Source organism: Lepidochelys kempii, chromosome 2 (assembly GCF_965140265.1).
Source record: "Lepidochelys kempii isolate rLepKem1 chromosome 2, rLepKem1.hap2, whole genome shotgun sequence".
Lineage (NCBI taxonomy): Eukaryota > Metazoa > Chordata > Testudines > Cheloniidae > Lepidochelys > Lepidochelys kempii.
This window is the reverse complement of record NC_133257.1, coordinates 128341598-128365002: the sequence shown is the minus strand read 5'-3', so window position 1 is coordinate 128365002 and position 23405 is coordinate 128341598.

Below are 23405 nucleotides of genomic sequence, written 5' to 3'. Positions count from 1 at the left end.
AAGTGGTCAGTTTGGATGAGCTATTACCAGCAGGAGAGTGAGTTTGAGTGTGTATGGGGGTGGGGGGGATGTGAGAAAACCTGGATTTGTGCAGGAAATAGCCCAACTTGATTGTCATGCACATTGTGTAAAGAGTTGTCACTTTGGATGGGCTATCACCAGCAGGAGAGTGAATTTGTGTGGTGGGGTGGAGGGTGAGAAAACCTGGATTTGTGCTGGAAATGGCCCACCTGATGATCACTTTAGATAAGCTATTACCAGCAGGACAGTGGGGTGGGAATAGGTATTGTTTCATATTCTCTGTGTATATATAAAGCCTGCTGCAGTTTCCACAATATGCATCTGAGGAAGTGAGCTGTAGCTCACGAAAGCTTATGCTCTAATAAATTGGTTAGTCTCTAAGGTGCCACAAGTACTCCTTTTCTTTTTGCGAATACAGACTAACACGGCTGTTACTCTGAAACCTGTCATTCCTAGGTGGTGAGTCATGCACCTCACTGTCTGTTCTTTCAGCAGTTTTACCTCTCCCCTCCTCCCCCGAGCCAGAAAGCATTGCCTTCTTCTCCCAGCCAACCAGCCACCAGCCAGCCAAACTTCTCCCGGCTTAAGTGCAGGGCGGCGAGGCTCAATCTCAGAAGCAATAGTACCTTCGAGCTTCTTGTTTCTTCTGTTTTTAATCAACCTTTGTCAATGGCTTTGTACTTTGCCTTTTAAAAATATTTAAAAGATATAAAGAAACTCATTGTTTATAAGTTTATATATTTTTTATATCTTTGCCATTTCTGCCACAATATTATGTAGTACTCAGAAATCAGCGTAGTAAAGATCATGTTAAAGTTGTTCAGATTTTTAAAGTGTGCGCACACACACACAAAAGTAATCAAATTCAAGTGTATGGTTCATTTATCTCTTTCCCATATGTAATATTTTTTTTCCTGTATGTAACTGTAATTTTAATGACTTAGAACCAAATTTTCACTGAAGCCAATAATGGGAGAGGGGTTTGTGTGTGTTTGTGTTCATGTGCACAAACACCTAGAGCTAACGCTGCAATGAAGACAAGATATTAGTTGTGCTGCCAGCTTTGTTGTGGTCCCCCATTGACCTTATTTTATTTCCCATTTAATGTTTTATGTTCAATTGAGTATACGAGTACCACTAAATTGCATTCATTTTATTATTAATAATAAATATTTAGTAGTTCTCTAGCGTCTTCTTTACAAGGATCTCCAAGTGTTGAAACATGAATGAAGCAACACTCCACTGCAGTAGTATATATTCTGCCAATTTTATAAATGGGAGTTTGAAGCAGAGAGAGACTGATTTGCCAAAGAGTATGCTGTAAGTCAGTGGCAAAAATGGAATTAAACCTAGATTGCTAGACTTCTAATCAAATGGTGTAACCATTAGCCTGTTACTCTTTCCCTCCATGTTTGATATATCCAAACTACTGTATCCCTTCTTTCTTCTTCGCTGTGATTAGTTTGCCAGAAAATGTATTTGTATTTTTAATACTTTTAAGTTTTAATTCTTGATAGCTTCCATCTACTCCTGACTAGAGATAAGCTTTAACTATGGTCGCCAGAGGCAAAAGCTCCATATTGACTTGCTATCAGAGTTTACTGCTTAAACCTCTTTTATTGGTCAGATAGTCTCACTGAATCTCAACACTTCAAAATTCGTGAAATTTTAGGTTTGGATTTGGAATTTGAAGCCCTGAGCTCAAGAGCATTTGGATCTGGAATATTGGTTGAGGATATTTTAAAGACAGGAAGTTAGGATGCTTATGTGTATTTGGTATTCAAGATCAGGTTCAGGACCATCTATACTAATGGGCAGCTCCTAATTGTCTTAGCTTAAGAGCTCTGTTGAGACGATACTGCAGATAATATACTGCCATACCTAAGGATGTCCAATAATGTCTGAAAATATTTTAATTTTCTCAATGGATAAACTCAAATAAATATGGAATTTGAAACACTCTGTTAATAACAGCGTCCCATGTAGGCATTTGAGAGGAAAGTTAATTTGATTCAAAAGAGTTGTAGATCTGCTGAGAACTACCAGTTAGAATTACTACAGTATTCTACTCAATATCTTCATTGTCTCAAATTAAGACTAGCAAAAGCAATTAATTTGTTTTGTGTTCTGACTCTTATCCCATAGCACTGAACACATTACATCAGGAATCATTTCATTCCTGAAACAGTCACCTCTCCAAAGGTAGGTGACATTTAGGACAACTAGTACACAACACATATCATAGTGGTTAGAGGTAATACATTTGGCCAAGGATACCAGGACAAACTTTTACTTACTCGTAAAAAAGTATCCTGAGCTCTTTAACATATATGCAGAGCAGGGAGTGGAGCAAAACAGCAACAATTCAAACTTGTCTTTTGTAAAGGTGTCATCCACAGTCAGTAAACTCTATAGAAGTTAGACAAGTATTTTCAAATCAATCTACTAATGAGCATTCTGAATGGTAGATCAGACTCATAATGGTATTATATCATTTGCCTAAGACATACAGGCAAATATCTGATTAATTTTTCTTTCCAATGTTTAGAAAACAAGCCAAGGCATCAGACAAATATGAATCAAATTCCACTTTGCTGAAAGTGGTGTAACTCCTAATTAAGTAGTGTAACTCCTCCCCTCCACCCTTATGCTAGGACTAAATTTGATACAGTACATTGAGGAGAATCTTTTTTCCTCCTATATCACTGACATTGCCGAATCCCCAGTCACACTTTCCAGAGGTAGAATTATCAAAGAAAATGAGCTATTAGAACTGACTTTGTTTTACAAATCTTCCTTAAATGAACTTCATGGACCATAACAAGACAGACTCTTTTTTTGTTTGTACTTTGCTTACAAATGTAAAGCAATAAGCAGATTTAATACACATGCATATTAAAGTATCTAGAATAAATGTCAACACATTTAAAATATACTCAGAAAAAAATCTGTCTTCATTGATGTTACAGCAGATGGGTTTCTGGAAAAGATAAGAAGAGCTCAGTTGGAGGTAGACCAGAGGCTATTTCTGTCATCCTTGTTAGAGGGACAGATGATGCTACAGAAACTTTTTAACTAAAATTCACTTAGCCTTGAGTGATGTTTAGCAGAAATCAATTTAGAGTTCAAATGAGTTGAATGCATTTCATGTATGTTTTCAAGGTTGGAATTTCAGCTCTTCATTTTACATTGTGAATTTTCTATTAGTGTATTTATAGTTGAGCAGCAAGGGATTTAACGCTTGTGTTGTTAAATATTGACCCATGTACAAGTGTTTACCAGCACAAATTTAAGTGTACAAACATGATATTTAGACACATTGTTAGTCTGAAGGAAAAGTTATTCAGAAACCAAACATATTTTATCCCTTCTCCCTCATAAAGTTCTTCAGATTTGCTAAGCTCATGAGCCTAGAGTTATGTTTGATATTAATAAAAAAGTTAAAAATAGGAAAAAAAAAAGGAAAGCAAGATAAAGGATGGAAGCTTCTTAAATTTGCTGCGGCCTGTCTCATCAATTTTATGTATTTAGGTCATTTGTTTATAATAGTTAATAATAGAAAACACCTATTAAATCATTGATTTCATTCTGTGAAAAGGAAGATTATAGTTCTGTAGTAGAGGACACAGCAGATAAACTGATATTACACTAAACTTGCCGACATTTGGGATTATTATAGGGCTTCACTCTTTGGTGACCACAGGTCCCTTTTTCCTACTGCATTATGTATTATTATTATTCAATGCCTGTGTTCAAGAATGAGGTTTGCAGGGGTGAAAAAACAGAGAAGGAGTTATTAACATGCATTAATGCCAAAAAATGGGTGCCACAGATGCAGTAGGTTAAAACTAGTGAAATGTTGACACACACAAACACATCCTCCCATCGTCCCTCTTTATGTAGACCTTGGCCTAAATCTTGAAATAATGAGAAAAAAAGATTTTTTAACAACTTTTTCTTTCCCATCAAGTGATCTCTTTTTCAGGTGCACAAATGTGACTAGGGCTGTGAATATTTGTTTGACGTTTTAAATAAATTTACTTTGACTGTGCTCATGCCCATTTCTCTTTTATTTACTTTGCACATATTTTAGTGAAAACAGTTACAAGTCAAATCATTCACCTAAACAGTGAATTTTAAGCCAGGGAAAACAAATCCGGAATCGTGAATATTTAGAAATCTGTAAGAGTTATGCTTATTCAGGTGAGGCACAAAAAACATCATATAACTATAATTCTTGACCTTCAAACCTGTCCACGTGTGATGAAAGCAGTTAAAATGTGTGACAAATGATCGAAATGTGGAACCCCTTTTATGTTCCACCATAGTTGACCGGTTATAATGGTTTCTAGTCCTTTAAAACAGGTTTTATACTATTTTTCCACTCCTAATTAATCTGTTTTTCTTAAAGGAAACTGCAAGTGTTTCACCGTAAGGACACCCTACTTGAGGAGTCAGCAACAGGTTTGAATCAGACCTTTAGATCTCCAGCACCAGCCTCTACAACTTGAAATAAAGGAGTGTGGACTTACAGGGCATGATTGACACTTTGCCAGTGTGCTATAGAACTATTAGCTAGATAGCAATAGAGTGCTGGCATTCAGGATTCTTGAGTTATGTTCTTGGCTCTGAGAAAAGAGTGCAATCTAATGGTTAAAGCAAGATTTGGCATAACAGGCCTAAAAGGGAGCATGGTGCTGAGTTGGTAAGATTTCAGTCTGTCATATTAAAGACCTGAGTTCTAGTATCAACTCTGCCACAAATGACCTTGTGCAATATCTTGGTTAATTTATTTGTAAATTGTCAGGAGAGATAATAGTTGATTGTCTCCTACAATAAGCTTTGCTCACTAATAAGGGCTACAAAGTGCACAGAAACATATACTGTAATGAGCTGAAGAACTGAGATTTGAACTTGTTGTCTCCTGAGTCCCAGCTCAGCATACCTTTCCTTAGGCTCATATCCATGGAATACCACTTGATTTGATGGGGCAGTGGAACAAGCAGCCTGACAAAGCCCTGGATGGGATGATTTAGTTGGTGTCGGTCCTGCTTTGAGCAGGGGGTTGGACTAGATGACCTCCTGAGGTCTCTTCCAACCCTAATCTTCTATGATTCAGCTAAAATGTGGTTAGGCTCATGCAATCTGGTATTTGTCAGAGCTCTGCATGTGACCCATGTGTTCTCTCAAAGCTACTTGAATTTCAGATGCTTATAATGAAGTGCTGTGAACCAAGAAATTATTTTAACAATTTTTATAACAAATGTTTTTGAGAAGATTGAGCTTTGATTAGAAACAATTTTCAATCAGGAAAGACAAAAATCACTGAAAATAAATCCAACAATATTTCTTCACCTGGCTGTTAATGTGGCCTTTCATGGGCCGCAGCGTTAACCTAGTAACCAAGAAGGTGACCCATCACTGTTTTCCAGTTGGTGATCTGCCAAGGCAGTGGCATGACTGACACCAGGTTTCAGGTTTCCATTGCTCCTCCCCATCACTTTAGCTAGGAGCCAATGCAGGAGAAGATTACCTGTGATGTGACCAAGATGCACCCTTTACCATCTGTCCCTTTGATTACCCAGACAGTGCAGAAGTACTTGATAAGACAAAACTTTGGCTGATACTGATTAATGTAAAATTCACCATCAATAAAGCTGGCAAACATTATAATTTTATTGTGAATGAGGCACTTCATCCTGCTGGTTCCATGGTTCCATGTGAGCCTAAGGAATATAATGGGGGGAAATGCTTTGTACATCTGACTTTCAGATCTAAGAGGTGTTTCATTTCAAGCCTCAGTTTTTTTCAAGTGCATCCACTTGGTTTGTGAGCTCCAGGATAAAGCTGCTTTGGGGATCTGGAGGTTCTATGTGCCACTCCACTGCTCCAAAGCAGTTTTTCTCAACCTGCTGCCCAATTAGCACACAGCTGTGGCCCAGCTGTGTGCTAAAAAAAATTCAAAGTTTGCCACTCCCGGGTCCTAGCTGAGGGGGAGAGATGGCACCATGGAGCCTTGCTGGAGCACTCCCTGTCTGCAGGGAAGGCAAAGCGGCCCTCTGTGGGGGGGGGAGGAGCTCCCACACTTCAGGGACATGCTGTAGGGGTGCCAGGGAAGAGGGAGGAGCCAGGTCATCAACCCACACCAGCCTCTGGCGTAGTTGGGAACTACTCCCCAACCCTGATTTCTGTGAGCACTGAGCCTGGCTTACTCTGCTTAGCCTAGGAAGTGAGGTTCTGTCCTTCCCACACTGCGGCAACTTACTCGGCGCCTCTCCCAAGCTGAGCTGGCAGCTCCAAGACACTGCCTCCTGGATCCTAGTGCCCATCAGCATCCTCTTCTACCTGTGCTGGGTCCTGTTTCTCTACAATGGTGAGTACCCATGTGGGAGCAGGGTGAGGCAGTGGGGAAGGAAGAGGGATGGGATAAGATGGGGAAGAGAAGGGGATGAGGGAATGGGGCTGGAGGCAGGGGGAACAGGAGACAGTGTGGAGAGAAAAGGGCATGGGGCAGAGGGAAGAGAAAGGGGGAGGGGATGGGGTAGAGGTGTGAGAGGAGAGGAAAGGGGATGGAGGTTGTGGCAGGGGGAAGAGAAGGACATGACTGCGAGTGCCACCACTGTGGAAGCATTGCCTCTTCACTTCTGGGTGTCCACAGTAATGGGGCAGGAACATGTCCACTAACTAGCCACAGCTACGTGTCACCTCTGGTGGGGATAAGCATGCTCCAGGCTGCAGCACGCCCTGGACAGCCTGCAGCAGATAGGACCACCTGCCCATCCCCCGCTGGCTGTGTCCGGACCCAGAGCTCACAACCAGAGCAGGAGGCTGCTCTATAAGTCCCGTCTCTGGGGGAAGAGCTGGTGCAGGTGGGAAATTTATTCCATGGGTGGCTTCCCAGCTAGGGTACTCCATGGCTCAGTGGGTGGGATCACCCCTGCTCCTGACTGTCTGGGAGCAGGCGTTGAGGGACATGTGCCTGACTGGGCAGCCGCAGTAGGCAAGGTGGTATATACATTGCATCGATGAGGCCCACATAACACATAGAGAACTGCATATGCAGCTCACAATGGTAAATAGGTTGAGAACCACTGGGATTCTAATCAGAATATTGTGATATTGGCCTGTGACCTGAGAACCCTCATATTTAGCATCGGCTTAATATGCCTGATGGTTAGGCTTTGAAGGATTACTTTTTTTACCGGTAAATGTCAGTAAATGTGATTTCACTGTACACACACAAACTGATAAGAAAAAAATTCCATCAATAATAACTGAATTTTACAGATACGCAAAGTAAGAAAAGTGCTGCTTGAGAAAATATTAGAGCTTCATTTAAGGATATTTACTTTGTATGTTTTGGCATATGCTGACAATTGTTTTTGAATTATTATAAAGCTTTAAGGTTATAAAGATAACTTTTTGAATCTCAACTTCTGTTATTAAATACTTGTCTGATCCCCCCACGCCCATAATTTCCCACAAATGTGAAAATTTAAATTGATAAAAATAAAAAAATGCTTAATATAAGCATTGATATTATCCATCAACAATTATTAAAAAAAAAACCAAATTCTGCCAACTGTATTAATGGTTTCTAACTCTACTCACAAAAGTGGATACACCCTAGATTTTGATCTTTGTCCTGGGGATGATAATTGGAGATATAGTGAACATACTTCTGTGATGGTGTGATTGCTTTCTCCAGGCAAAGGTCAGGGTCTTTTCTCTTTCCTGGACTAGTAATGATGATCTGCTCTTACCAATGAATTTCTGATGGATTCTGGAACTCTTACTGAGTTAATTACAATCTTGGGGGTTTTAATAAACTACTCTCTGCTTCTGTTTTCTCCAGAAGCACCAATGGCTGTAAATATATTTGCAACTTCATCTGGCCATGAGTTTGTGTCCTTTCCTCTGGGATGCACACCTTAATTAGTTACCTATGTTTTTGTCACTTTATAGTTAAATAAGTACATTGTGCTGTAACTAGGTTTACTCTTGAATGGTACTTAGAAACTTAGGATAGTGCAGAATACAAATCCCTATCTTTTAGGTAGAACAACTAGATGAGCCCATATTACCTTTGTATTCTGTTCTTTGCACTGGCTGATAGTTTGCTTCTAGGAACGATTCAAGATGCTGGCTACTGAGCCCTAACTGTTGGACGCTAGGGTATTATATAGACCCCCCACAGTCCCTGTGACAGCTGAATTTGGAAGTAACACCGGTTATCTGTCCCAAGGGTGGAGTTGTTGCGAACTCCAGGATAGGCAGTAGCTCTGGTATTCACTCCCAGTCCCAACAGAAATATATCTGTGCCTAAGCACTTTTACAGCACTAAGTAAGACACCTTCTTTACACAAGCTTTCTACTAACTGGAGGTTTTTGAATATTTTGGGCATTATGTTGACTGGTTGAGGATTCCCTACCTCTGATTGTTCTAGTTCATTGGCTGTAGTGGATTTGTTTGCAGTACATGGGTCTTTGTTTTGGGGAAATTGTCAGTTGCTCCTGGTCTAAACTGTCTGAATTGTACCCAGACATGATGGTGATGGGCACATATAAAATGTTTTATACTCCAGCGTGCCGCAGTATTTCAGGCTGACCAGGTGATCACTCTTCAAGTCAACCATGACCCCCCCCCAAAAAAAAATGCTGTGCCAAAGGGTTGATGATTTGCTTTTGTTTCCAGGTGTAATGTGTCTTTTAAAATCAAATCCTAGTCTAAGCACACAGCCTCAGTGAGCAGACTCTAATGGAGAGCCAAAGTAATCCTTCATTCCAGACTGCATCACCATTTTGTAGCAGCTCCTACACTCTCAGGGTGTAGTAGTCCCCGTGTGACTCCAGAATTCTCACGCCATAGGACACACTGGGGTGCAGGTCAGTTAGGGTTACCATATGTCTGGGTGTTCCCAGACAAAGACTCTTTTTGAGGCGCTGTCCAGGGGAGATTTTTAAAATAACAGGAAATATCCTCAAAAAGAAAAGGAGTACTTGTGGCACCTTAGAGACTAACCAATTTATTTGAGCATGAGCTTTCGTGAGCTACAGCTCACTTCATCAGATGAAGTGAGCTGTAGCTCACGAAAGCTCATGCTCAAATAAATTGGTTAGTCTCTAAGGTGCCACAAGTACTCCTTTTCTTTTTGCGAATACAGACTAACACGGCTGTTCCTCTGAAACAGGAAATATCCTAGTTGTTTACAGAGTATGGAAGCTTCAGCGCAGAAAGAGCCTTGATTGGTCTCTCCCCTGAATCTGCAGCTGATTGGTCCACTCCCCTGCAAGCCACAGCTACTGGATCCCACCCACCCAGGTCAAGGCGTTCAGCCCTGGGAAGGGGTCCCACAGGGCGGCGCTGACTGGCAACTGTCGCTGCATCCTGGGCTTGCACCAGCCACCGTGACAGGGAGCGGTACTGCCCCCAGTGAGTACCCCTGCCACAGGTACACCCTCCAGCACTCCCAACTGTACGATCCCTACAGGTCCCCCTCTCTTCCTCCCTCTCCTTTCCCCTCCCCAGCTTCTTCCCCTCCAGCAGTGTCCTTTTTTGGGGAACCTGAAATATGGTAACACAGTGGATCTTTGTAGTTGTAGATCCTTGTCTTCCCCAAGCCTCCTCTGTACTTGGTGACAATGACATTGCATGGAGTTCAAATCCCTTGTGTAGAGTCCCAGAATCTTGCCCTTTCCCGCCTATGCAGCACAGCCACATTAGTTCCCCTGTTGTCAGGATCCTTTGTGGCAAAGTGGAGAGAGTGGAACATTCAGGTTTTGTCTTGCACTTTCTTGTAGAGCACTCATTAAATTGTTCTTTAGAGGCTATTTTTTCTGGACGGTTGCCTAATGGTACTGTAAGTAGCAGCGGAAGTAGTGGTTGTGCAGTCATTTCACTTCAGCTTGGATAATTAATCCTACACTTCAGCTTGGTTAATTAATCCTACAGAAGCAGCAGAGCCTGCATTAAACACACACAGATACACCCTAGACTTAATCGAACCTGAACAATCTGAGGTAAAATGGCTAATCTGAGGCTTTTCATGATCCAGAAGAATCCTAATTGTTTGCTGTTTGTGCCAGTAATGTGAATTTTGTTCCCATAGCTTTATGCCCCCTCTTTCTAAAAATAAGAATCAATCTAAATCTTCGTATTGCGGCAACTCACTGGGTTCCTATGCTTGCATGCACTTCAATCTCTCATTGGCTTTCAACATCATTTTAGCAGAAGTGGGAATTCAGTTTCATCATGTGAAGTGAGCCTGCTGGGTGAAGGGCATCAAACTAGTGGGTGTGATTGTTTTATTGGTTGGGAAGAACAGCTCCCTGTTCCAGCTTTCTGCCTTATCAAGAATCAGTAATTGGTGCCTTACCTTAATTCATGAAGTGCTAGAGAGTCTTAGGTAGAAGGCTTTTAGAGCTCTGAAAAGCAACATTTGTTTAGTTTTCAAGGGACTTCTCTTGCATTACAAATCCTGAATGCAGACTTCCCAACTCCATTGTGTGGACACTGATGCTCCTACTGCTGTGCCTTGCATCACTAACAGCTCAAACTTTCTAAACCAGTGGGTCACTAAATTGCATTTTCCCCTGTTTGTTTAAAAAATAATAATAAAAAATATCTTTATTTCCAGGACTTTTTACTTTCTCATTTGAGCTTCAGATATGAATTAATGTAATTGGTTTTGAATTTTTATGGCCAAATTCTGCTGTTACATTTTGTATATCCAGTAGTTATTCTGGCTTACACCAGCAAGGCAGAACAAAATTTGGCCCTTAATCTTCTTCCTGAAAGATTAGTTTTGTGGATTTGAAAACAGTGCATGCAGTGAAAGCATGAGGTCATTGGCTGGAACATTATGATTGTTGTTTCTAGCAACGTCTCATAAAAATGTTAAATGCATTTCACATGCATCACCACTTAAAAGATTGTAAATTAATTGCATTGGAAAGCTGCTATGGATTTCATTCTTGATTGACAAAACGTGTGGTCAAAAAATCAGGTGGTCTGGATGACAGTCTCTAAAATTGTTCCTGCAAATTTTGCACTAACAAACATTGAAACTGCAGACTTATATTAGAACATCCAAATGGATATTTGGCCTTGCAAATTGGTAGTTAGATATTGAACTCCCATTTGCATGAATACATACCTTGTATAGATGTACACGTATGAGTTATGAACATGTAGAAGCCTGTGTGAACAAAAACGTGTGGGCACAATTTTGGAAGCTGGTTGTAGAGAAATAGCTCTTGGTGTCTAAGTTGGGATTATTATATGTTTTATCAATATCAAGTTATGATTATCAATAGGCTATTCTTTTCCACACATGAAAAATGTTGCTTCTTAGCTATAACACAGTGATCTTTGAACATCTATGGAAGGTTGTAATGACACACAAAGCTAATAAAATATGTTCACTGAACCATTAAAGGTGAAAAGCATCCCTTACGTTATCTAGGCCATCTCAAGCCAATACATGACACTTCCGGAATATTTTTCTACTGTTTTGTCTAGCCTAGCTTTAATTAAGCCTAATTTTTCATCTTTTCAATTTCATTCCATTTCTTCTTGTTATAACCCTTTGTACTTACCAAATTAATTTCTCACCATTCCTGCTGTTTATATCTTCCAAATATCTGTAGAACATTACCATGTCCTTCCTTCATAATGGGAAAGATTAAAAAATATATATTTTGGCTAACAGATACCTAATAGACCCATGATAATTTTGGTGTGCTTCATCAATAAGAAGTCTAAATTTGTCAATATATTTCTGAGTACCCAGTACTCAGTGCAATAGTCCATGTGTGGTTGCATCAGAGTCTTATACAAGGGGTTACATTTTTGCTATGTGATGTGGTTACTGTTCATATACAGTCCAAAATTATCTTTTTGTCTGCCATATCGTTTTACACATTCTTAACTAATTTGCAGTGTACTAACACCCCTATTATTGGTCTCTTCAAGCATGTCAACTTTTTCAGGCTTCTCCCTTCCTTTCAATATCTGTATTTCAAAAAAAGAAAAGGAGTACTTGTGGCACCTTAGAGACTAACCAATTTATTTGAGCATGAGCTGTAGCTCACGAAAGCTCATGCTCAAATAAATTGGTTAGTCTCTAAGGTGCCACAAGTACTCCTTTTCTTTTTACGAATACAGACTAACACGGCTGTTACTCTGAAACCTGTATTTCAAAAAAAAATCTGCCAAAATGTGTACTGGCTTCCTTTTTCCATTGTGTTACCTACTGTCCATATCCCTAATCTAGCTAGACCAGTGCTACTCAAAGTGGTGGTCCACGGACCGGTGCCGGTCCGCGAGCCATCGGCTGCTGGTCTGCGGGCACATTGGGAAAAAAAAATTGCCAGTCCCTCACATCAGATAGCTTGAGAAGCACTGCTCTAGACTCCTTGGTATTGTTTCTGAGTCTTCCCTAGGGGCTTATTCCTGCAGGGAGATCTGGTGAGGTGTTAAACACCCTCATCTCCATTTGAAGTCAATGGGAATTTTTGTGCATTAAGCACTTCAGAGATAATCAGCAGCAGTTTGTGGGATTAGATCCTCCTACTTTATTTGCAACTCCTTCCAGTTTTTATTCCTCCACTAATTCTCTTATTTGTTAAAAGCAATTAAGTAAATTGGAGAAAAACTGCTTTGAGGCTCTGCTACTTTCTAGCCAAGCAGTGATTTTTTTTTCTCCTTCAAAATTTGGTCCATTATTTTACTATTACCACTTTGGAGAATTAAAAGTCTACCTTAAAGATTTCCTGCTTTGCAGGCTGATTTCAATTGCATGTCACCAAGATCTCTTTCCCTTCCTGCTCAGTAGGTAACATTTTAAGGCTGCAGGACTGTGATATTCTCTACAGATGATTGCACTATTTTTAGTGAACAATTTAACAAATGCATTCCCTCATTTTCTTGAGAAACCATGTGCCACAGATTTGGATTTGCATAGATTAATTGCTTGAAATTATTTGTTGACTGGTTTATGCAGACAAAGTTCAATTCATGAACTGTTTCCTGCAACTATTGCTTTAACTAGTTTGGTCATCTAAGCCATATGGCAATGCTTCTGTTCCCTGACTGGAGAACTCCCAAAACCCAGAGTGAGCTTTCAGGATGATTACATAGACAGAAGGGTATATGCAACTCTTTATCTATCTTTCTGAAAATATACTTGTGACCAAAATTTTGTTCAAGATCTCTTTGAATTTTAGCTTTATCCTCTAAAATGTTTGCAACCCCTTGCCCTCACCACTTTGTGTCATCTGCAAACTTGATCAGTATGCTTTCTATTCCTACATCCAGGTCATTAATAGATATGTTAAATAACACCGGACCCAGAACAGATTCCTGTGGAACCCCACTTGAGACCTTCCTCCAATCTGAGACCATTCCAGTAATAGTCACTCTTTGTATTAGAAGTACATTCCAGCCCTTCTTTTTTTAGAACTGGAGGTAAGTGCTGTAAGTGCTCCAAGCACTAGGATCTTCAGGCTGTAGCCATCAGTGGGTTCCCATAAACTCTTACCCACTTTGGGTGTTTGCTAACCAGACGCTGGTGTCAAAGTCCTGGCTTCCAGCGTGGTACTGCCAAGGCTGGGCGGGAGGCAAAGTCTGAGTGCACATTGGATGCACCAAGGCTCAGCTCTGCTCCACTCCCGCCTCTCAGACTGTTACTTAATGAGGGCAGGGGGCCTAGGTGTGTGCGGTGTGATGGAACCAGAGCAAGCCAGAGCAGAGGTGCACTGCGCACATTGCTCACGCACTTCAGTCCTGATTTACAGAAAGCACCGTCTGTCCGTCCCATGGGTCCCACACAGCTCTGCCGATGCACCTCAGCCCTGAACCACAGCACCCCCGTCTCCAGCCCTTCCCTGTGCCCAGCTCTGCCAACGCACCTGACCCTTCACCCATAGCACCCCATCTCTGCCAGCCTTCCCTGTGCCCAGCTCTGGCAACGCACCTCACCCATAGCACAGTTGCTTGACTAGGGCTTCTAGAAACTAAAAGGGGAAAACATCCTAGATAGAACTGTGTGCCATGGCTACAAAAAAAATATTGCCCCAACCCAAAGGGGTACTCCAGCACAGAGCTATAACAATAATAGTCTAATTGGAACTGGTCAACATTTTTCCATTCAAAACTTGTTTCAGTGTAACAACTATTTTGTTATTTGTTTCTGCAGGAAATTTCAATTTTTGACAATGGGAGGTGTAGAACTGATCAATGAAATTGTTTTTAATTGTTCACTTTATTAATATAACTTCATAAGGAAAGTTTTATGAATGGAACTACATTCATTCATAAAACCAGGTACCCCAATAACTGGCTAATTGAGTTTCACTTTCAATCCAATTGCTGCTTAAATCGCTGAAACTTACACTGTTTCAACATTGTAACTTCTGCTCACTGTAAATCACTCATTACACAGCTGGAACAAAAATTGGGATTTGCAAACAGACAAATTGCAGGAGTAACATCAGGAGAAGAGACATTCGAGACCCCAGAAGGGGCCCCTCTGGAGATGGGGAAGGGGATATTTGGGTAGATTCCTCCTCCCCGGGGCCAAAATGCCAAACCACAACCATGAGAGAGGGTGGTAAAAGTGAAACAGTAACAACAGTGCCAGTTTCTGCCTCAGATCTCCAGGCCAAGGAAAAGTGGCTGGGGATTTTAAAACAGGAACATTTTTCTAGATGGAGTGTTAATGCCCTTTTACTGAGAGAAAGGGAGGATGTAAACTCACAAGAAATGCACCGCTTAATGAGCATTGGTGCAACCCCAAGTACTGGACACACTGTGGCAGAGACGAAGCAGGGTCTGCCATGGTGGGAGCACTGTGCTAATGTGTTTCTAAGCTTCTATCTTTTAGCCTCTGAACCAGAACATCAGGAGAGCTGGTACCAGCTGAAGAGTTATAAAACACCATGGTTATAGTGTCATGACAACGTCTGTGTTCCGTGTTCTGTGTTGCATGTTCTGTGTCTGTCTTTGGTGGGTGTCCTGTGCTAGCATTGAGTCCAGAGAGAGAGAGGGGATACTATACTAGGTAAAGGGTAAATGCCTTTTTCTTTCTCTACTTCCCCCATCCCCAACAAAATTATCAGTCACTTACGCATCTGTCCAAGAGACTTTGATCCCCAATGCATCAGTTTTATTTTTGGTTAGGTTCTCTAATAATCATTTAGTTGTTGATTTTTATTATTGATACATGTGTATTGTCAGTTACATTTGCTTGTATGGTTAATTCCACACTTTCCTCTATGCACTCTGGTTGTACTTCCTCAAGCTCTGAAGGTTTCAGAGTAGCAGCCATGTTAGACTGTATCTGCAAAAAGAAAAGGAGGACTTGTGGCACCTTAGAGACTAACAAATTTATTTGAACATAAGCTTTCGTGAGCTACAGCTCACTTCATAGGATGCATTCAGTGGAAAATACAGTGGAGAGATTTATATACACAGAGAACATGACACAATGGGTGTTACCTTACACACTGTAAGAGAGTAATCAGGTAAGGTGAGCTATTACCAGCAGGAGAGCGGGGGAGGGGGGGGACTTTTGTGGTGATAATCAAGGTGGGCCATTTCCAGCAGTTGACAAGAACATCTGAGGAACAGCGGAGGGGAGGAGGGAATAAACATAGGAAAATAGTTTTACTTTGTGTAATGACCATTCCACTCCCAGTCTCTATTCAAGCCTAAGTTAATTGTATCCAGTTTGCAAATTAATTCCAATTCAGCAGTCTCTCATTGGAGTCTGTTTTTGAAATTTTTTTGTTTAAGAATTGCCACTTTTAGGTCTGTAATCGAGTGACCAAAGAGATTGAAGTGTTCTCTGACTGGTTTTTGAATGTTATAATTCTTGATGTCTGATTTGTGTCCATTTATTCTTTTACGTAGAGACTGTCCAGTTTGGCCAATGTACATGGCAGAGGGGCATTGCTGGCACATGATGGCATATATCACATTGGTAGATGTGCAGGTGAACGAGCCTCTGATAGTGTAGCTGATGTGATTAGGCCCTATTATGGTGTCCCCTGAATAGATATGTGGACACAGTTGGCAACGGTCTTTGTTGCAAGGATAGGTTCCTGGGTTAGTGTTTTTGTTGTGTGGTGTGTGGTTGCTGGTGAGTGTTTGCTTCAGGTTGGGGGGCTGTCTGTAAGCAAGGACTGGCCTGTCTCCCAAGATCTGTGAGAGCGATGGGTCATCCTTCAGGATAGGTTGTAGATCCTTGATGATACGTTGGAGAGGTTTTAGTTGGGGGCTGAAGGTGATGGTTAGTGGCGTTCTGTTATTTTCTTTGTTGGGCCTGTCCTGTAGTAGGTAACTTCTGGGTACTCTTCTGGCTCTGTCAATCTAGCCCTGAAGGGTAGTTCGTGGGCCCCCATAACCTGTAAGACCTTGGCCTGTGATTGTAGGGCCCTAGCTTTCAGGTCCCCAGAGACCACTTGAGAACAATTGTTAGGAATAGGGGATTCTGGAACATTTAAGTAACTAAATGTTAGTTTAAGTCCAAATCAGTTTCACCTGGCATAACAACTGTGGTACTCCTACAAAATCTTATTTGTTGTGTGTACTTAAGGGTTAGGGTTCACTTTTATTGTTTGCTGGCTACTGCAGCATCAAACTTGGGCCTCATTTTGTTTGTCAATGTACTCAATTATTGTAATATGATGGTTTTATTGTATTCCCAATTATTATAGTTATAATTGGGTGTATTTGTGTTTATGTTATATCTGGTGTTTAGTGAATTGTAATGGTTTTAGTTTGGTTTGTTTGCAACAGATCACCTGTGTCCTACAATGACAACAACTACTGTAATGATCATAGATCAAGGGGCAGAGTGTTGTAGGAGCAGCCCACCTGGTCAGCAGTTCTAGATATAATTCTTCATCCCATCATTGTTCTATTAGTAATCCTGACTGTTATGTTGGTTCTAATGCTCTGCATGTGCTGTTGGATAAAACAGATATATTTTAAGCTAAAACCACAGGTTCACATTTATAGCCTAAAAACAATTACATAAAGTGGGACCCATTCAATAACCCTGGATTGAAGGGTCAAAAGGTGGACAATGTAGAACTGATCACTGAAATTGTTTTTAATTGTTCACTTTATTAATATAACTTCATAAGTAAAGTTTTATGAATGAAACGACATTCATTCATAAAACTAGGTACCCCAATAACTGGCTAATTGAGTTTCACTTTCAATCCAATTGCTGCTTAAATCGCTGAGACTTACACTGTTTCAACATTCAGAGTAATAGCCATGTTAGTCTGTATTCGCAAAAAGAAAAGGAGTACTTGTGGCACCTTAGAGACTAACGAATTTATTTGAGCATGTCATAAATATAAAGGGAAGGGTAAAACCCTTTGAAATCCCTCCTGGCCAGGGGAAAGCTCCTCTCACCTGTAAAGGGTTAAGAAGCTAAAGGTAACCTCGCTGGCACCTGACCAAAATGACCAATGAGGAGACAAGATACTTTCAAAAGCTGGGAGGAGGGAGAGAAACAAAGGGTCTGTGTCTGTCTGTAGTCATCTTTGCCGGGGATAGACCAGGAATGGAGCCTTAGAACTTTTAATAAGTAATCTAGCTAGGTATGTGTTAGATTATGATTTCTTTAAATGGCTAAGAAAAGAATTGTGCTGAATAGAATAACTATTTCTGTCTGTGTATCTTTTTTGTAACTTAAGGTTTTGCCTAGAGGGGTTCTCTATGTTTTTGAATCTAATTACCCTGTAAGATATCTACCATCCTGATTTTACAGGGGGGATTTCTTTATTTCTATTTACTTCTATTTTTTATTAAAAGTCTTCTTGTAAAACACTGAATGCTTTTTCATTGTTCTCAGATCCAAGGGTTTGGGTCTGTGGTCACCTATGCAAATTGGTGAGGCTTTTTATCCAACATTTCCCAGGAAAGGGGGGGTGCAAGTGTTGGGAGGATTGTTCATTGTTCTTAAGATCCAAGGGTCTGGGTCTGTAGTCACCTAGGCAAATTGGTGAGGCTTTTTACCAAACCTTGTCCAGGAAGTGGGGTGCAGGGTTTTGGGAAGTATTTTGGGGGGAAGGACGCATCCAAACAGCTCTTCCCCAGTAACCAGTATTAGTTTGGTGGTGGTAGCGGCCAGTCCAAGGATAACGGGTGTAATATTTTGTACCTTGGGGAAGTTTTCACCTAAGCTGGTAAGGATAAGCTTAGGAGGTTTTTTCATGCAGGTCCCCACATCTGTACCCTAGAGTTCAGAGTGGGGGAGGAACCTTGACAGAGCATAAGCTTTCGTGAGCTACAGCTCACTTCATCGGATGCATCAGATGAAGTGAGCTGTAGCTCACGAAAGCTTATGCTCAGATAAATTGGTTAGTCTCTAAGGTGCCACAAGTACTCCTTTTCTTGTTTCAACATTGTAACTTCTGCTCATTGTTTGTCATTCATTATACTTGTCTATATTGTAACTTCTGTTCACTGTTTGCCATTCCTTACACTTGTCCATGTTGTAACTTCTGTTCACTGTTTACCATTCCTTACACTTGTCCATGTTGTAACCCAAACTCCATTTTAACTTCTCCCAAACTCCATTTTAAAATGCTCACTTCATTTTTGCAAAACCCTGCTGTAATCTTATTAGTTTAGTTTAGATGTGTGAATGAGGTATGGATGGATGATGGAATCAACCTCCAGCCCCAGCCTGTCCTGATGAAATAAAGTGTAAACACCAACGGCTGAAGATGCAGACAACAGCCCTGACAAAGCAAGAAGAGCCCACCTTCAAAAGAAAAGAATAAAAGGACAATTGAAGAAACATCAAAGCCAGGTCCTAGGCTGAAAGTCATGTCTGCAATTGACGGGTGATCAATCGCACCGAACCCTGAGGCAGTGTGACACAGCAAGACCTATAGACTCTGGATTCAAAGAAAAGCCTACAAAAAGGATGGGTGAGATGGAAGACTTTGGAGGGGAACATTCTGCTGCCAAAATGGAAGTGCATCAGTGCATGCCCAACAGAGAGCCAGTTCTTCCTTGTGCCTGGTTTTCCTGGCCAGTTAGCCGCCACAAGCTATGAACCCAAGCCACGAACTCAAGCTACATTCAGGACTGGTAACTATCTAGCAGCTGAACATTTGTTGTGTATGTGTGTGTGTATACATAGGTATTAGATATTAGTTATTGGTCTTAAATCAAATTGTGTTATTATAATAAACTTGACATCTTATCTTGTCCCTTGAAACAATCCTGTGCAGTTTTGCCTGTATAATAGGGGAGGGCGGGGTCAAAAGCTCCCAAATCCCGCCCCTCAAAAAACAGCCAAAAATGGAGAACCTTTTCATCATTTGGCAGTATACTGGGTGGGATTTTTTTGAAGACCCAGAAACTTCTGAAGAAAATTTTTGATGTCAATGAAAAGGTTTTCATTGATTTTTTTTTTTTTAGGAACAAAAACTAAAATTCTCCGACCAGCTCTATTCATAACCCACACATACTTGTGTACCACCTGCAGGTTGCTGTCCTGTATATCCTTATTGGAGGTACAGCTGTCCCTGGACCAGAAATAACACTGTATCTGCTTGACTCTCAGCGCTACAGTTCTAGCTCCCACATGGCTTGCTACCCAGTCTTTCCTCCACAGCCAGCTCCCAGGCTTTTGTGTCCAGCCTGCTGCTCCCGCTGTCATGCAGCTTTTGGTTCTTCACAGGCCCTGATTTATTTCCTTTACCTGTACTCTGGGGATTGTGCAGCCATCAGTGCTAGTTGCACCGGGGTGGTGTCTGAGTACTGAGTACATATCTGTCCTGCAACAAGCTAGGGAGCAAAGCGTTCCTCTCACTGCACTTGTCGGAGCTCCCAGAGAGCTTTGTGCCTTTCAGAGGCCTAAACCCACATGTTCTGCTACTCAGGCAGCATCCCCTCTTTCCCATTCCTAGCACAGTTCAATCTTGAAAGGAGAGTAGCACTTCTTTCTTTTGGGAATAGTTTCCTTAGGGATGTGGTGAGAGACACATCTCTTGACATTTAAAATAAGATTTAACAAAGCACCAGAAATAAATGCATAGGATAATCCTGCAATGGGTGAAGTTACTTCTCCTCTATGTACTTCAGTTTGGATACGTGGGGATAATGATATTTAACTTACTTTGTAAAGGTCTTTCACATATATGTTTGAAAAACATGAAGTAATTAAATGTTGTTCTCCAGAACCAACTTCTGTGATTAAGTGATATAGTGCATTAACATTTTTGCTGGCAGAATAGAGGTCTAATCCTGCAGTCGTCCCTTGGACAATTTCCCATTTACTGGAGTTTTGCCTATGTGAGGACTGCAAGTTCAAGCCTAACGATAGCAGTAGTACGCTAAAATGCTCCCACACCACATTAAAGGATTATCCTAAGGTATTCTTTTCTACATATGCATAATCACATTTTTGTTTGATTGTACTTACAAGCCATCAAAGAGCTATTGTTAACAAAATTGTGTTTACTGTAGGAATCCTTAGAGTAAAATATATGACAACAGGGAGAGCACGCAAATTTATTAACACTGTTTTTGTCACTCGGGTGTATAGAGATATGATTTTGCAATAAAATGTTCAATTATATTTCTATATAACTTCAAGCAAGTATATTGAACATTGTTGCATTTGTTTAGCACAGTTTACATAATAAAATGTGGTTTCTGAGCTTTATACAGTGGTTCTTGTTTGATATTTCATAGTCTTTATGCTTCTTTATTGCTAGGGTAAATAGAAAATAAAATGTTTCACTAGGTATCATCATCTGTGGTTATTGTTGACTAACCCTCATAAAAAGTTGTATAAGACATTGTGAGAGACTATGCAGCTTTAAGCTAAAGATCAACCACTCTGGGAAAAGTGGTTTCATGAGTTTTAATAACTAATAAAAAAGTAAAATGAAATTGCATTATTGAAATCCACCAAATATAATTTGAATCAAAGTAACTTGGAACAAGTATAATTTAAATCAAATATGAGAATTTCAAGCAGTGTTCATAATGACGGAAATTTACAGGATAAATATTGTAGAACAAATGGATTTGATTTACTTTTGAAGTAAAAAAAGTATGAGGGTATTAGCATCACTCTGCATTTTCAGAACACTGTATTACTGATTATCTATTTTAACTGGTGAAAAGCAGTTTTTGGAGGAAAGTGTATAGGACTCACACAGGCAGCCATAATGTTTATTTTAATCTGATAAGCCATTCCCCTTCCTTCAATCACCACAAATTCAGCTGTATACATAACCATTATTTATTGTGTCTGGCAGACATTCTTGAAAGCCCACTTGAGGAGAATATATTATAAATATGAACTGTAAACCTGTGAAGTGTAATTAAATGCTAAACCAATTCAGGGCCCTTTGTGCCATTCAGCTTAGATGAGCACTGTACAAACTATTATACAAATTGCTCATTTATTACTTAAGGATTAATTCAACTAAGTATCATTTAAAGTTCCTCATTTGAAATCACTGATACTTGGTCTTACAAATTTTCAGCAGAAGAGAATTGTACAATTAGGTGTCCATAGACCTAAAGCCATATGTCTTCACATAGGAAAAAAGGGAGCAAAATCAACAAGTCTCTGGAAAAATGCATTGAAACAATATATTTTCTGTTAACCCTTTTTAAAAAAATACCACATACAATCAGATTCTCTGCAGTAAATATCTGATAAAGGAGTAAAACTATTAGAGATATATAGTGGTAACTTGTTCAACTGTATAAATTAACCCTGCTAAATGAAATAAAAGAAAACTGTAAATGCCAGCGATGTTACTTACTCAAACAAATGTCCAGTATAGCCTGAGATATGTTCTTTCCCTCTCAAAGTCTAACAATTTAGTAAGTGAAAATTGAGCGGAAACATACTAATATATTTGTGAATAAAGTAAATCAAATTCAATTGGCTGCTATTCCTGAGGTCATAGCATTCATTATGTGTGAAATTCACTCCTGCATAGAGGGCAAACAAGGCCTGTGCACCATTTGAATTCCATCTAAGCCCTCAAATAGCTTTTAAGTGGGACTTTAGAGTTGCATAGTCTTATTGTCCCTTTGCACAAGGGTGACTAATCTATGGTAATAGTTGGAAAAAAATCTGATATTTATGAAAATTTGTGTGGGAAATATTTTGTACATTGTCATTCATTGTTATTTATTATTCATCATCCGTTATTCTTTCAAAACGTTTGTCATCTAGGCAGGGGGCAGAAGCAATGCCATGTCACCAGTTAGAATAAGAATTGCAAACAAAAAGTGGTGGTGAATAATTGTAATTGAATGGTTTGTGAGTCACCCACAATCTGAAAACTATTCAATAGTCAGGCCCAGTGTACACTTACCAATAGATCTGTGCTGCTGCAATCGATGCAGCAGGTGTCGATTTAACGGGTCTAGGGAAGACCCGCTAAATCGATTGCATAGCACTCTCTGGTTGACTACAGTAATCCACCACTAAAAGAACAGTAAGGTAAGTCGACGGGAGAATGTCTATCTAGATGTATCAAGAGATCTGCAACCTTTACACCAGACAGGCAAGTCACCCAGCGATCTATTTTTCTAATAATCAAATCCCCCATTATTAATACCTGTCTCTTCCTAATAACTGGAGTTCTCTCCCCGGAGAGGTATCCTCAGTGCGAGAGGATACCATAACATCTTCTGGAAGAAGGGTCCCAACTATGAGATCATTTCCCTCTGCTCCAGTTGGATGTTCTCCTCCCCTGAGACTTTCATCCTCCCCAACAGAACAAAGGCTGTCAGACTGTAAATGGGACCGTTCTACTGTGTCTCAGAAAGTCTCATCTATGTACCTCTCTGTCTCTCTTAGCTCCTCCAGTTCAGCCATTCTGGTCTCCAAAGCCCGTAAATGGTGTCTGAGAGTGAGGAGCTCCTTGCACCGAATGCACACATATGCCACCTGCACACAGGGTAGGTAATCAAATATGCTGCATTGGGTGCAATAAACTGGATAGCCCCCATTCTGTTTCTGGACTTCAGCTTGCATTATATTTTTACTCCTATAGCTCATTCATTTGTTGTTCCTTTGTTTTTATCAGGGGGTGTTTTTGGCTTAAATTTAAAGAATGGTAAATATTTCTAGTCCCCCACCCCCCACAAACTCTCCTTCTCAACTCCCTCACAAAACTCCCCTGTTAACCGCTCCTATTCGCTCTCCCTTTGCTGGATTCCCAACCCCTCTCCCTCTATTACGCCCCTCCAGTTTTTAATTTGTGCCAGGGCTTGCTGGGTGTCTAGGCTTGACAGCTCATAGGCCTGGCACTTCTAGGCTCCTGGCCAGCAGTTGCTGTTCTCCAGCTGCCCAGCTTTGAAGGCAGTGCAGCTGCCA